This window comes from Oryza sativa, chromosome 5, assembly GCF_034140825.1.
Source record: "Oryza sativa Japonica Group chromosome 5, ASM3414082v1".
In the NCBI taxonomy this organism is placed as follows: Eukaryota; Viridiplantae; Streptophyta; class Magnoliopsida; order Poales; family Poaceae; genus Oryza; species Oryza sativa.
In genome coordinates this window covers 8,557,820-8,571,122 of record NC_089039.1, presented here as the reverse complement: position 1 = coordinate 8,571,122, position 13,303 = coordinate 8,557,820, and the positions used below count along the sequence as shown (strand labels likewise).

General features: G+C 42.7%; 1 pseudogene across 1 annotated transcript; it reads left to right on the top strand.

The window, feature by feature from the left end:
* The first annotated feature begins 2,060 nt into the window (after nucleotides 1–2,060).
* On the top strand, nucleotides 2,061–10,801 carry LOC4338187 (putative disease resistance RPP13-like protein 3; annotated as a pseudogene). Its single transcript, XR_010741481.1, has 10 exons — nucleotides 2,061–3,138; nucleotides 3,978–6,078; nucleotides 7,084–7,203; nucleotides 7,550–7,660; nucleotides 7,747–7,923; nucleotides 8,078–8,206; nucleotides 9,271–9,366; nucleotides 9,640–9,825; nucleotides 10,017–10,189; nucleotides 10,303–10,801. The product of XR_010741481.1 is annotated as a putative disease resistance RPP13-like protein 3 (transcript).
* Nucleotides 10,802–13,303: the final 2,502 nt, after the last annotated feature.

Below are 13,303 nucleotides of genomic sequence, written 5' to 3'. Positions count from 1 at the left end.
CGCGATGTTATTCTGTGTTGAGTTTCCAAAGTAATATCATGGCTGGTTTAACGAGACCACTTTGGACTCAAGTGTCGCTCCCCGCATGGGCAACCAGGTGGCGAAAAACCTAGCCGCCGCTCACCCCCGACTCAGGCGGCGGGAAGAACACTCCGGCAGCGCTCTCGACGGTGCGGGCATATAGCGGCGAGTTGCCAGGGCAGCGGACAATGCCGACGCGACGAGCTGGCCATGGAGGAGTGGCAATGACGGTTGCGCATCATGGGAGGCCGCGGTAGCGCGGATCCGGCCAGCGCGGCTGAGCTGAGACGTCGACCAAGCAGATCTAGCAGCTGAGCAGCCAGATCGGGCATGGTGGCGGGGTGGTCCTGTGAGAGGCGGCGAAGTGCGGGAAAGGCAGCGCCGGGTGCAGGGAGACAGCGGCGTCGGGCGCAAGGAGACAACGGTGTGGAGCGAGGGCCGAGACGATGGTTAGATTTGGCGCCTGGCAACTCCGTGGTTGGCTCTGGCTGGCACCGAGCATCTAACATGGTGGGGCAAGGGCATAGTGGCCAATGTGGCGCGGTCGGCATCGGTGGTAGGTCGCGCACGGAAGGAGGTTGGCGGGAGGCTGACCTAGCGCGGGTTGGCATGGTAGGAGCGGTAGGAAGTAGGCATGATGATGGCGGTGGGAGCGGCGTGGTGCGAGTAAGAGGAGCCGTGGCTGGCTGGTGTGGCACAAGCGGGGTCTGCTGCGGTCGGCGCTCCGGTTGGAGTCTCGGTGGAGGCATGGGCATTAGGACGAGGCGACGGTGATGCGGGCAAGCGGCCTAAGGCATGCGAGTAGTTTGACTGAGGCAGCGATGACGGTCGTGCCGTGAGGTGGGTGAGTAGGCCTGCGATGGGCTTCTATCCAGACGCTAGTCCTCCTGTGGTGGCACCTTGCCGCCACAAGGTGGCCACATTTGGTCCATTATTCTCTCTCACCCTCTCCCTTTCTAACCCATCCGCGTGGATGGGTTTGGAGTGCGCCAAAGGTTGAGGTCCTACTTGATGGCTAGCCAGCGGCAAGGCGCTAGCGCGGTGGCTACGTGTTGAAGGTGCACAGTTGATAGTGGTTATGTTTCCAGCAGGCAACAACACGGGCGAACAAAGAGATTACAGGCGAAGCCCAGCCCCTCCAGGGCAGCAATGGTGATGCTTGAGAGCGCCGTTTTCCCTTGGGGCATTGTTGAGTGATCTTCTCTGCTCACCCTGATGGATTTCTTCAAGTGAAAACCACGTTGAGGGTTCAAGGTCGGCGACGATGACACTTTTAGTGTCGTATCCTTCCTAAAGGTGTCGTTTAGAATATTCATTTCCTTAGGGATGTTGTGTTCCTGCTTCTTTTTTCCTTAGGGATGTAGCGGGATCTGGTTATAGACACACGGTGTGGTTGTTATTTTTTCTTTTTCCTACTATATCGCCTTCTAGGGTTGCAGACTTGTAATTTATTTTCCTGCTCTATCAATACGAAACATCGCATTGTCATGTGCGGATTGTTTAAACAAAAGTACTCCCTTCGTCCTAAAATATAAGCATTTTCAATACAGTAATAAGTCAAATATTTTTAGCTTTGACCATTACTAAAAAAATAAAAAAGATAATCATATAAAATTGATGTTAATAGATTTATCATTAAATAAATTATTAAAATATGCTATACTTTTTATTTAAAAAATCTTACTTTTATATATATTGTTACTTAAAATAGTATCTCAAAAATCATGTTAGAATTAAAAATATTTATAATCTAGGACGAAGGAAGTAGACTCCAGTCACAAACATCACAGAGTCAGCCAGTCAAGTGAGGTGGTCCACCCTTGCAGATGCTGTCGTCCTCACTAGTCAGTACCCCCTCCGTCCCAAAAAAAGTCCAATCCTAGCTACGAACCTGGACACACATGTGTCCAGGTTCATAGCCAGAGTTTGGCTTTTTTTGGGACAGACTAGTACTCAGTAGTCAGTAGTCACTAGTCACTACTCACTCACTCCCCTGCTGCTTTGCGTTAGCCATCCGGAGTGACTTCCATTCCGGTCTCACAGAAGTCAACCAACCCCTTCCAGGGGCTGGATCTGGCCGGCGAGCGGCAGGGACAGCAGAGCTGCGCGTCCCTCCTGCTTCAGGCCAAGAGGAGGCGGCGGATCTGGGGCGGGCGGGCCTTCCTTGCTGTCTACGACAGGCTTGTTCCCGACCCCCAGTTTGCAAGCATGGAGCTGGCGACGGGGGCGATGAGGAGCCTGCTGCCCAAGCTGCTTCAGCTGCTCGAGAAAGAGTACGGCCTGCAAACGGGCGTGAGGGAGAAGATCAAGTCTCTCACGGGAGCTCGATGTCGTGCACGCCGTCCTCCGCAAGATCGGCGATGTGCCATCGGAGCAGGTCGATGAGCTGGTCAAGCTTTGGGCGCGCGATGTCAGGGAGGCATCCTACGAAATGGAGGACATCGTCGACACATTCTTGGTGCACGACGATGGCCCTGACCCCACCGATCCACACATGCTCCTGCGCCTCCGGAAGAAGTTAGGCAAGCTGTTCAAGAAGAGCAAGGCTCGCCGTAAGATCTCTAACCTGATCCAAGACATTAACAAGAAGTTCGAGCAGGTGAAAGCAAGGCATGTCAAGTACACAGTCGACAGCGTTGTCCTCAAGTCTCTAGCGGCAACGACCATCGATCCTCGTCTCCAGAATCTGTACAAAAGGGCAACAGAGCTTGTTGGCATTGACGGGCCAAGGGACGATCTCATAAACAAGCTATCCCTGGGGGGTGATGTTGATGTGTCCGACAAGAAGATGAAAGTCATCTCTGTCGTTGGATTTGGAGGACTCGGCAAGACCACTCTTGCCAAAGCTGTCTATGACCACTTCAAACCGCATTTCAAGTGCAGGGCTTCTGTTCCAGTCGACCAGAATCCTGACATGAATAAAGCATTCGATGACCAGGTTGAACCGCATTTCGAATGCGGAGCTTTTGTTCCAGTGGGTCGGAATCCTGACATGAAGAAAGTCTTTAGAGACATTCTCATTGATCTTGACAAGGAAAAGTACACGAATCCGAATATGATGGTGTTGGATGAAAAGCAGCTCATGGACGAACTCAAGGAATTCGTCAAGGAGAAGAGGTATGAGTGTAATCACCAATCCAATGACTCACTGCTTACGTTGTGACTTTGAATTCCAGTATCTGTACAATTCCTTCCTTATATCTATTTACTTTATTAAATAAAGGATGAAAGGAGCACATTTTACATCTCAAGTCTAGAAAATAGTACAACGCTAATCGATGCAGATTGATTTAATACAGTCATGCATAAAAATGTAAATGTGTTTTCAGCAAGCAAAAACAGTTGTATAATATTCAGATATATTTTCTCATACAAATGAGTATTATTAATTTATTATCTAGCCACGCAATCGCAAGAAAATCATGCTAGTCATATTATTCAAACAAATTTAAACATATCAAGCTCATTTGCTCCCAAGAGTTGCAAAAAACAACCACATTAATGAGAAAAGAGAGACATTCATCATGTCGATTTTGGTAGGCCCAAGCTATATAATAAATTAATGATGTAGGTTAACTGGTTATTTGTTAGAGCTACTGCAAATTATATTTATATAACAACATGCAGTTGTATTTTAGCACTAAGCACAAGACATACATCACATACAAACATTGGAGATGTAAGTACATGTCAGTTATCCTGCAAAAATATAAGTGCATGATTCAATTCATGATGTACAACCAGCTAATATAGCCAAGCCCAATTCAAACCGACTCCAATACTAACTGAATTGTAGTCTGAACAAACTTCAAAGAACTTAGCCAAATCAGATTCAAACTCTAAACTCAATTTTAACTGAATTTGATTCTGACCCCTAACTCTGACTGAACCAAGATTAACTTTGAACTGCACTGGTTTTCCTCCTGCTCTGATACTTCTATCCAATCATGACATAGGTGTTTCATTGTTATTGATGATATATGGGACAAGGAGTCATGGAAATTAATCAGATGTGCTCTGCAAGAAAGTGATTGTGGAAGTAGACTTGTCATAACTACTCGTATTTCTGAAGTTGCCACACATGCTGGTGAAGCTTACAAAATTCAGCCACTTTCTCGTGATAACTCTGAAAAATTATTGTATGCAAGAATAGTTGATGGTGAATGGAAGTATTTCGATAATCCATCAGCTAAGGCATGTGAAAAAATTTTGAAGAAATGTGGTGGTGTACCATTAGCTATCATTACAATAGCTAGTTTGTTGGCCAGTAAACCAGGGGAGGACTGGTCTGAGGTCTACAACTCTGTCGGTTTTGGGCATGAAGACAATGATGATGTAGGTAATACTAGAAGGATATTGTCTTTTAGCTACTATGATCTGTCTTCACATTTAAAAGATTGCTTATTGTATCTATGTGTATTTCCCGAAGATCATGTGATAGAGAAAAATAGTTTGATATGGAAGTGGATAGCTGAAGGTTTCATCCATGAGGAACTAGCAGCAGGGTTAGGATTATTTGAGCTCGGGGAGAGGTGCTTCAATGAGTTGATAAATAGAAGCATGATCCAGCCAGTGGAGACAAAACATGAAGGGTATGTAGATGGTTGCTGCGTTCATGATATGGTTCTTGATATGATCCACTCATTATCGAGTGAAGAAAATTTTGTCACTGTATTGAATGGTGATGAGCGACAGAAACTTCCGGGGAGCATTGCTCGCAGGTTAGCCCTGCAGCGTGTTCTAGTGCACAAGGATGGTCAGCTAGCTAATATCACTCTGAAGAATGTGAGATCCCTTATTGCCAGTCAGTGCTTCGGTTCATTATGCCTACACACTCCGGTTTTACGTGTATTAGATGTGATAAACTGTGCAGAAAGTGAGACGCCTAATGTTTTGGAAGATAGGGACAAAACTATGCCAAGCCATCTTGGGAGTTTACTTCACCTGAGGTACCTCGGGTTAGTAGATACATATATCACTAAGCTGCCCAGGGAAGTAAGGTATCTCAAGTTTCTGCAGACACTGGATTTAAGGGGAAGTCGCATAAAGGAGCTGCCAGAGGAGGTGGGACTGCTGACACAACTTGTTTGCCTACGAGCTGATTGGGAAATAATGGTGAAGATTGGTTTGATCGGTAAGTTGACCTCATTGCAAGAGCTTTGGATAGAGCCTGCTGCTGCTGTTTATGATGACGATGCTGCTTCTGTTGATGATGATGATGATGCTGCTGCTGTTGATGATACTACGAAGTCTACGATGAAGTTTGTGAATGAGCTGGGCCTACTGAGGGAACTAAGGGTGCTCCGGACTTATTTTGAGGATTTGAATGAGAGCATGGAGAGAGCTTTGTTGGAATCCCTAAGCAAGCTGCACAATATCCGGGACCTGCACATTGAGGGCCCACCCCTAGTGACAAGGAGAGTGACAAGCAGTGCAAGATCTGTCTCCTGCCTGCATCTCCGATACCTGTGTCTGAATTGCTTTGTGTTCTCTGGACTGCCAGCATGGATTAAATCATCGCTTGCTCCGAACCTCTCCTGTCTGGATGTGGTTGTGCTAATTGTGAAAGAGCAGGACATGGAAACCCTTGCGAGGTTGCCAGAGCTCCGCTGCCTTGTGCTGCGTTTGCATGAGACCGAATTGGTTAGCATAAAGATTCATACTGAAGATGTTGGCTACTTTCGGAAGTTGAGAATCTTAAGGATACTTGGTACATCTATCTGGTTTGATCTGCACGGCAGCAAGTGCAACATCACAGACAATAGAAGCTTAGCATCTATTATCATGCCAAGTCTTGAATTCCTCGAGTTTGCTGTCCATATGCGGTTCCTGAAAGATGCAACCCAGCTTGGTTTTGACAAGCTGCTTAGCTTCGAGAAGCTTGGAAGAAGTTCGCTCCAGAAAGTCACCATAGTACTGAAATGTGGAGATGCCCGTCTGTCAGAGGTGGAGGAAGTGGCTGCTGCATTGATGAACTCAGCTGCGGTCCATCCCAAACACCCAACTGTTCAAACCAAATGGCAAGACGAACAAGCTGTGCTCTCACCCTACCAAGAGGTAGGAACTGATCATGCATGCACATTGATAGACCAACGTTGGTTCATCTTATTAATTCATTCCCATGTTGCTTTTTGTAGTAAAGGTAATTACTTCCCCTATATTATGCCTCACAAACTAGGAGTCGAATCTAGCCACTTCTAGTTTCTCTTCTTTTAATTAGTCCTATATCCATTCCTTTCCCTTCTTTTATACGAGTAGAAAAATTCATGTCCTGTCTATCATTTGATATTGCAAAAAACGTACCTAGATGCATGTTTGGCCTTCAATTTGATTACAATATCTTTATGAGGTACAGGCCTCTTGAGGGCCTATGCTACTAGTTGCACCATGTTTATATTCGAGTTAAGTTACCAATGGTCCTTAAACTTATTCCTTCTTGATTTGAGTTCACGTTCTCGTGAATCAATATACACATGAGCGAGCAAACCGGAGGTATGCTACTTTAGCCTGCAGTAGCAAGTGTGCACTGGTGACCTGGTAGTGACTCCATCGGTTTAAACTGTCAGTGGGTGCCGGGCCGATTCCTCAGAGATACACCACCATGCAAATGTTTCTAACTTGGCTGATGCCTCAGTTATTGTTCTCTCCCACAGAATAACAATTTCCGAAATTGAAAACTCTGAGTATCTCTGGCTTGACTGTGTTCTCTAGTACTGGTTGACGTCTCCCCACCATCACTGTCCTCTGTGCCAATTCATTTCACTGCAGATTTCTTCATGACGTGGAGATGCTTCGACACCCATCTACTGCCGTGTCCTGCCACAGGAAGACCGTTGCTGCTGTTGAGCTTGGTTGGCCGTTGGATGAAGAAACTGGGAGAAAGAGGAAAAATAACCACTGTTTTTTTTACCATGCAGCCCCTGATTGTGAATGCCCTTGGTTCCATTTGGAATGTGTGTACTGTAGTTATAGCCAGGAACTCATGAGTGGCCAGCTGAGTTTGCTGCACTTTCTTGTTCGTTTGCTGTTCAATATTATTTGCTAATTGTATTGAAAATGCAGGCATATATGCATGTGAGCAGAACCCCGGAGTTGGTAAATGAGGCCTGGAAGGCGAACATTGTTAGCTCTGGCCGTATTCGAGCACTGCGTATGCCAGTTACAGAAGCATCTTCAAGCAAAGTATGTTCAGCGATGTTTGCACGTGCATCTTTTCGTATTAGTACGTTGACCATGAAATATCAAGTTATCAACCTGAAACATAGGACCTTACATTCTATTTAATGCAAGGAAGATCACAGTATCTGTTGATATTTGCATGTAAATATTTCACAAGCGTCTATATTTGTTGATATTGACATTGGATGTGATTTCTCATTTTTGTGATGTAGCACACTAGAATTCAAAGCGATAGTGGTATAACTTATAAGCTGTATTCAGAGCGGTATACAATTCTGGCAGTTCACTAGAATATTCAGATCGGTATACAATTCTGATAAGCATTGTGTTTTATTTCTTTTCTTTATAGGTTATCTGTCTGCTTTATAGAAAAAGTGGGAAGGGACTTTTAGCTCTCAGCTCAAATGCTGTTCATAAGCTGTGGAAATGGGAGAGCAATGACAAGAATCCTGCTGGCATGGTTAGACAGGAGAACTAAATTATTTTGATTTCAACAGCGCAGTTCTGTTTGGTTGTTTTCTTAAAACCATCACTACTTTTTGTTAGTCCACCACATCTGTCCCACCTCAAGTGTGGCAACCGGAAAGTGACATTCTAATGAATGACACTGCTAATGGCAACCCTGAAGAAGCAGCTGCCTGCAGTCTACTATCCAAAAATGACTGCTATCTAATTTCTGCATCTGGTGGCAAAGTTTCGTTGTTCAACATGTTAAATTTCAAGGTATGTCTTCTTCAGTCATGTAACACAATAATCTGGTAATTTCATGATTGATCTCTCACAGGTCATGACTACTTCCGGAAAATATTTTTTATTTCATAGTTGCATCGATCATGGCCTTTCTTTTACTTAACTGATTTTGTGGAATCACTCACAGACCATGACTACTTTCATAGCACCTCCACCCTCTGCAACTTTCCTCGCATTCCACCCGCATGACAATAACATCATAGCTATTGGAACGGATGACTCTTCGATTCTACTCTACAATATCCGTGTTGACGAGGTGAGTGTTAGCCGTGCATCTCTTGTCCCCTGTTTGCATAAATCTCAAAAGTATTGGCAAAACTCACTATCTATGATTCCCACTGGAAGTGCAGTACCCATTGTGAAATAATATGTTCTCGTTTCAGACTATATATCTCCTCATCTTTTACTTATGTATCAGGATCTGGTGAGATTCTAAATGTTGTTTTACATATGTTCTTTTTTACATAATAAATTGTGAGCCTTTTATGGTCTTTGAGGAGATACCACAAGGTACACGCATTCTATAGCTATTTTGTGGTATCTCTTGGCAACAGTATGAAGAAAGTGGTACCCAGTATGACCCAAAAACCTCATATATTGTCAGCTCGACATTTGAAGATATGGGAAGTCATAATGATTGTAGATTTCATAATCTACTTAAGATTCATAATATGCTAAGCCTAAAAGATCACCTAATGCGGAATATTAGGGGCGCTAACCATTGTTTGAAGCCATTGCACTTGTTGCGATTTCCTCTCTTGGAACCGGAGTGAAAGAAGAGGATGGAGTCTCTTGAACTGCTCTGGTGTTCGTTGGCGGCGTAGTAGTTTAAGCAGAGATGATGTGGCAGGCTGGCAGCGTCCTCCGGCCTCCACCTGCATCGGCCTGGACTGTACCATGTTTCCCCTCCAGCGGTTTAGCTTGATCGGGATTACGTTATTTTTGTGTTGGTGAGATTTGAGACCGAGAGAAAAAGTTGTCACCTTCCTCTAGGGTCGGCCTCCCATTTTATTTTGCACTGAGGGGAATCGGGGGCTTTCCAAAAACATAAGGTTTTGGGCGCTACCAATCAATGCACGTGATTGCATAATTATGGTAATAATCATGAGTTAAAACATGTTAATCACGCGGCAATGGGTGGAAAACGGCAGTGCGCAATTGCCTCAAAGTTTTCATGCCGAGAGTCAATTTTCCCAACAATGGTAATTGATTGTTCGGTTCTTCCTATGTGGAGTCCTATACTTAATATACTAATTACCGTTTGTTTATATTTGGCAGCAACATGACAAAATATTGACTTATCTTAATCGAATTGCACAGGTTAAATGGGTGCTCAAGGGCCATCAGAAAAAGATAACTGGACTGGTATTCTCGCTATCAATGAATGTGCTTGTATCTTCAGGTGCTGATTCTCAGGTGTAAATTCTAATATATATCAAAGATTTTTGGACTGGCAATTTTGTTGTTTATTGAATGGATGCTGAGTTAAATGTAAGCTCGGTGCATATAAGCATAGCTTCAAAATCCATATTTATATGAGTCCCATTTCAGGCCATTCTTTAGTCCATTTTCCAAAAGATAAGAAATTAAAAAAAATTACATGCTTGATTGCATGGAAAACTACGTATATTATACTTGTTTTTTTCTGAATCATTTTTTTTTGTGTGTGCAATGAAATGGAATTTGCAGCTATGTGTTTGGAGTATGGAAGATTGGGCGAAGAAGAAATCCAGATATATCCAACCTCCATCTAATCATTCTGGAGCTTTAGTTGGTGATATAATGGTGCAGTTTCACTATGACCAAAAGCGCCTTTTAGTAGTTCATGAGAGCCAATTGGCGATCTACGATGAGGAGCTAGAATGCTTGTGCTCAGTAAGTTGTTCACAAAATTTATATATCAATGTATTTGCATCTATCACTTGCTATATGCAGTCTTGATTCGGTCTTGAGTAAACATGTTACATCATGCTAGCAGTGAGATAAATATTTATGATGCTCCTAACCTTCACAATATATTGTAATCATCACTGATATTTAACCTTTCATTGATTGACAATGTGCAGTGGTTCCCAAGTGATCCACTCTCTGCTCCAGTTTCGAGTGCAGTATACTCATCGGATGGCTTATTGATCTACGCTGGATTCTGTGATGGTGCAATTGGAATATTTCAAGTGGAATCTCTCATGTTACAGTGCAGGATTGCACCTTCTGCCTATATACCATCTTCAGTTTCTAGGTATATGCAGTGTCCAACTCCAACAGTTTAATTCTGTTTTTGTTTCGAGTCTGGTAATTTTAATGCTGGTGACCTGTTAATGCTGCCCTCTTGTTTCATCTTATCAACTCCAGCGGTGGTGAAATTGTGTATCCCATGGTTGTCGCTGCGCATCCCTGGAAGCCTAACCAGTTTGCAGTCGGCATGAGCGATGGTGCAGTTCATGTGCTGGAGCCGTTGGACACACCCGATGATATCATCAGCAATTCAATTCAGCAGGGGCGTTTTGGTGACAGCGGATGATGTGTGGACAGGGTGCTCAATACGGTTGGCAGGCTGGATGGCAATACTTGCTTGGCCTATGGTGATAGATTATTTTTTTCGCCAGCCGGTTAAGAAAGCAGACCAAATTTCATCAAGGGAAGAAGTACTTACTACAAACTAGAAAGCAAACTGGAAAGGTAGCCCGCGTGAATGCGCGGGCATGCTTGTTATTTTGTTTAAAAACAGGTCTACCAAAATAAGTTTAAATTAATGTTAGGTATTTCCCTTTTTAATTGATTGTTCATTGTTTTTTTAAAAAAAAAATCTTGAGAAACTCGTATTGCTCATAAATGTATTTTTTTCCCTAAATATACATATATTAGATAGCGCTTCTTATACGTAGGACCCTACAATATTTTTAAGAAAACTACCTAGTCAATATTAGTCTTACAACGTAATTTAGTAGGAAACTTCTAATCATATTGTTATAAGATATGCTATTGATTTTGTATTGACACCTTATAGGCTTCTACGTGCAAAGCGTGGAACTAAGTGAATTCGTTTAATTATCATTTACCTTCGTCTCTTGATGTGTCAAAGTGAAATATGACTTGTAGAGAAGCATAAATTTAAAAGAATAAAATGTTGTTAGGATGTAAAATGAGCCCTTTTTTTTTCTATAGCCAAGAGAGTAGATCGATTCAATACTACCTTTACGGGTTAAGTACTCCGATAAAATACTTCTATATGTAAAACCTTCAACGCTACCTTGTGGGTTAAGGGTTAAGTACTCCTATGTCTAAAAACATTACAAAAGTTATTTCTAAAGGTGGCGCATGTGTCTTAGGCAAAAGACTTACTAACTATGAGGCTGCACATTTGAGGAACATGTGGAAAGAATGCTTGCGAAAATTATTTGTGTAGGAGTGTGATGAGCATAATTGTTCATTCAATTAAAACGTGGGATAAGTGACTTAAAATTGTCATTTTACATTGATTGATTATGAAAATAATGATATTTGTACCCATATCATTGTTTTTCAGCAATCAATAGAACTTGACAGTTATTTTTGTGTTCCTTTAGGTATGTAGTAAATTGGCTACATATTTTATAACTTACTGTCCTTTGTTGGGATACACCTACTATTATTTTTCTATATGCTAGATTGTCTCATTGTTTATTAATGGATGCCTTGGGTGCATGTGACACTATATATATTTCAAATAAAAAGCCTTCTAAAAAGCCTTCTCGAGTCTTAATTGATTTCGCAGTATGAGAGAGCTCATTGTCGTGCAGAGTGTGTGAGACTCCATATAGCTTAACAAGAACATAATTTCATAGCTAAAAATAACTCTGCATGCGTGATTATTATGTAGTGTGGTATGATTGTTTTCATGATTTAAATATTTTTACTCTAATTTTTTTTGTTAAACATTAGGAATTTGTATGATCCAAACGATCACTCTTTGTCATTTTATTTTAGCTAACATGCATTGGGCATTTAGTGATTATATTTATATTGCATAATCTTAAATGCTAAGCCTACAATGCTTGCCCTATTTTATCTGTTTTGTTTGAAAGAATTAGCCATTTATACAAACATGGTAGTTTAAATACTAGGTTTCAAACGTTTAAGTTTCTAAAATAATAGGTAGATAAAGCTTTTAGACCAGTCATCACCTATAGTCCCAAGTTAGTTTGCCCACTCACGCTTTAGGTCCATAGGTGGTTTGGCCCCAGTTTTGTCCGACGTCAGGGTGTCCACGTCGGCACCTCTCTTTCCCCTCTTCTCTCCCTTCCTCCTCTATCTCTCTCTCACTTCTTTGCGCAGGCTGGCCGGCGGGGCGAGGCGGGAGAGGAGGGCGTCGGCGGCCGGTGACGGGCAACGCAACGGCGGTGACTGTGGCGACGCTTGAGAAGGCAGGAGGCCGGCAGGTCGGTAGGATGTCGGCGGGGCGAGGAGGGAGATGAAAAGGTTTGGCGGCTAGCGAGAGGCGATGCCGCAGCGGAGGTGACGAGGGTATAAATATGTACACCCGGGGTCATTGTAATTTATCTCTCGATCAATACTACTCTCGGCGCATCGCCACCCTCTTTTTTGAGGTTTTACTTAACAACTGGTGGAATTTGGCACCTGACGCGGGGCTGCATCGGTTCAGTTTGATCTCCGGCGAAGGGGTAAGTCCTACGTTCCATTGGTCCTGAATCTATCGGCTACATTGGTGTTGTTCAAGGCTGCATCGCTTCGATCTCTTGGATCGCTCTGGTTTGCTTGATATATTTGCCTACCTGATATCTCAATTCTATCTCTAATTGCATTGTGTTTAGAGATGCATCGGTTTAGTTGGGACTGTCTAGATTAGGTCTGATCTTCTGTCTTAGCCGATATATCTCTACAATCACAATGTTGTTATAGATATATTTATTATATCCATCACATTAGACAGATCTATCGGCTCATCGAGTATTAGATTATCATATATAATCTCGTGCTGCATCGGTTAGATCCAACCTACTAGATTGTTATTGTTAATATAATTCTTGTTAAGCCGATAGGTTCATGCTAATGTTTTATCAGGGTGCTAGCCGATAAGTTATCTGGATGTTACATCTTCTTACAAAGATTACATACAAATTGTATTTAGCTGATTGCAACAAAGGTTTCACTGTTTATCTAAATCGATTGGATTTTATGACATCGGATTTTTAGCTGATGTATGCTTTAACCATCGGATCAGTACTGCTCTGATTTTCGTTCGGGATTAAAAATCATTTCTAGAAATTATATTAAAAGTTAAAGCAATTCAATCAAGTGAAATTATAGAGGGAATTAAAATTTCCTTTAAAAATCATGGCCGGGAATATTTTGT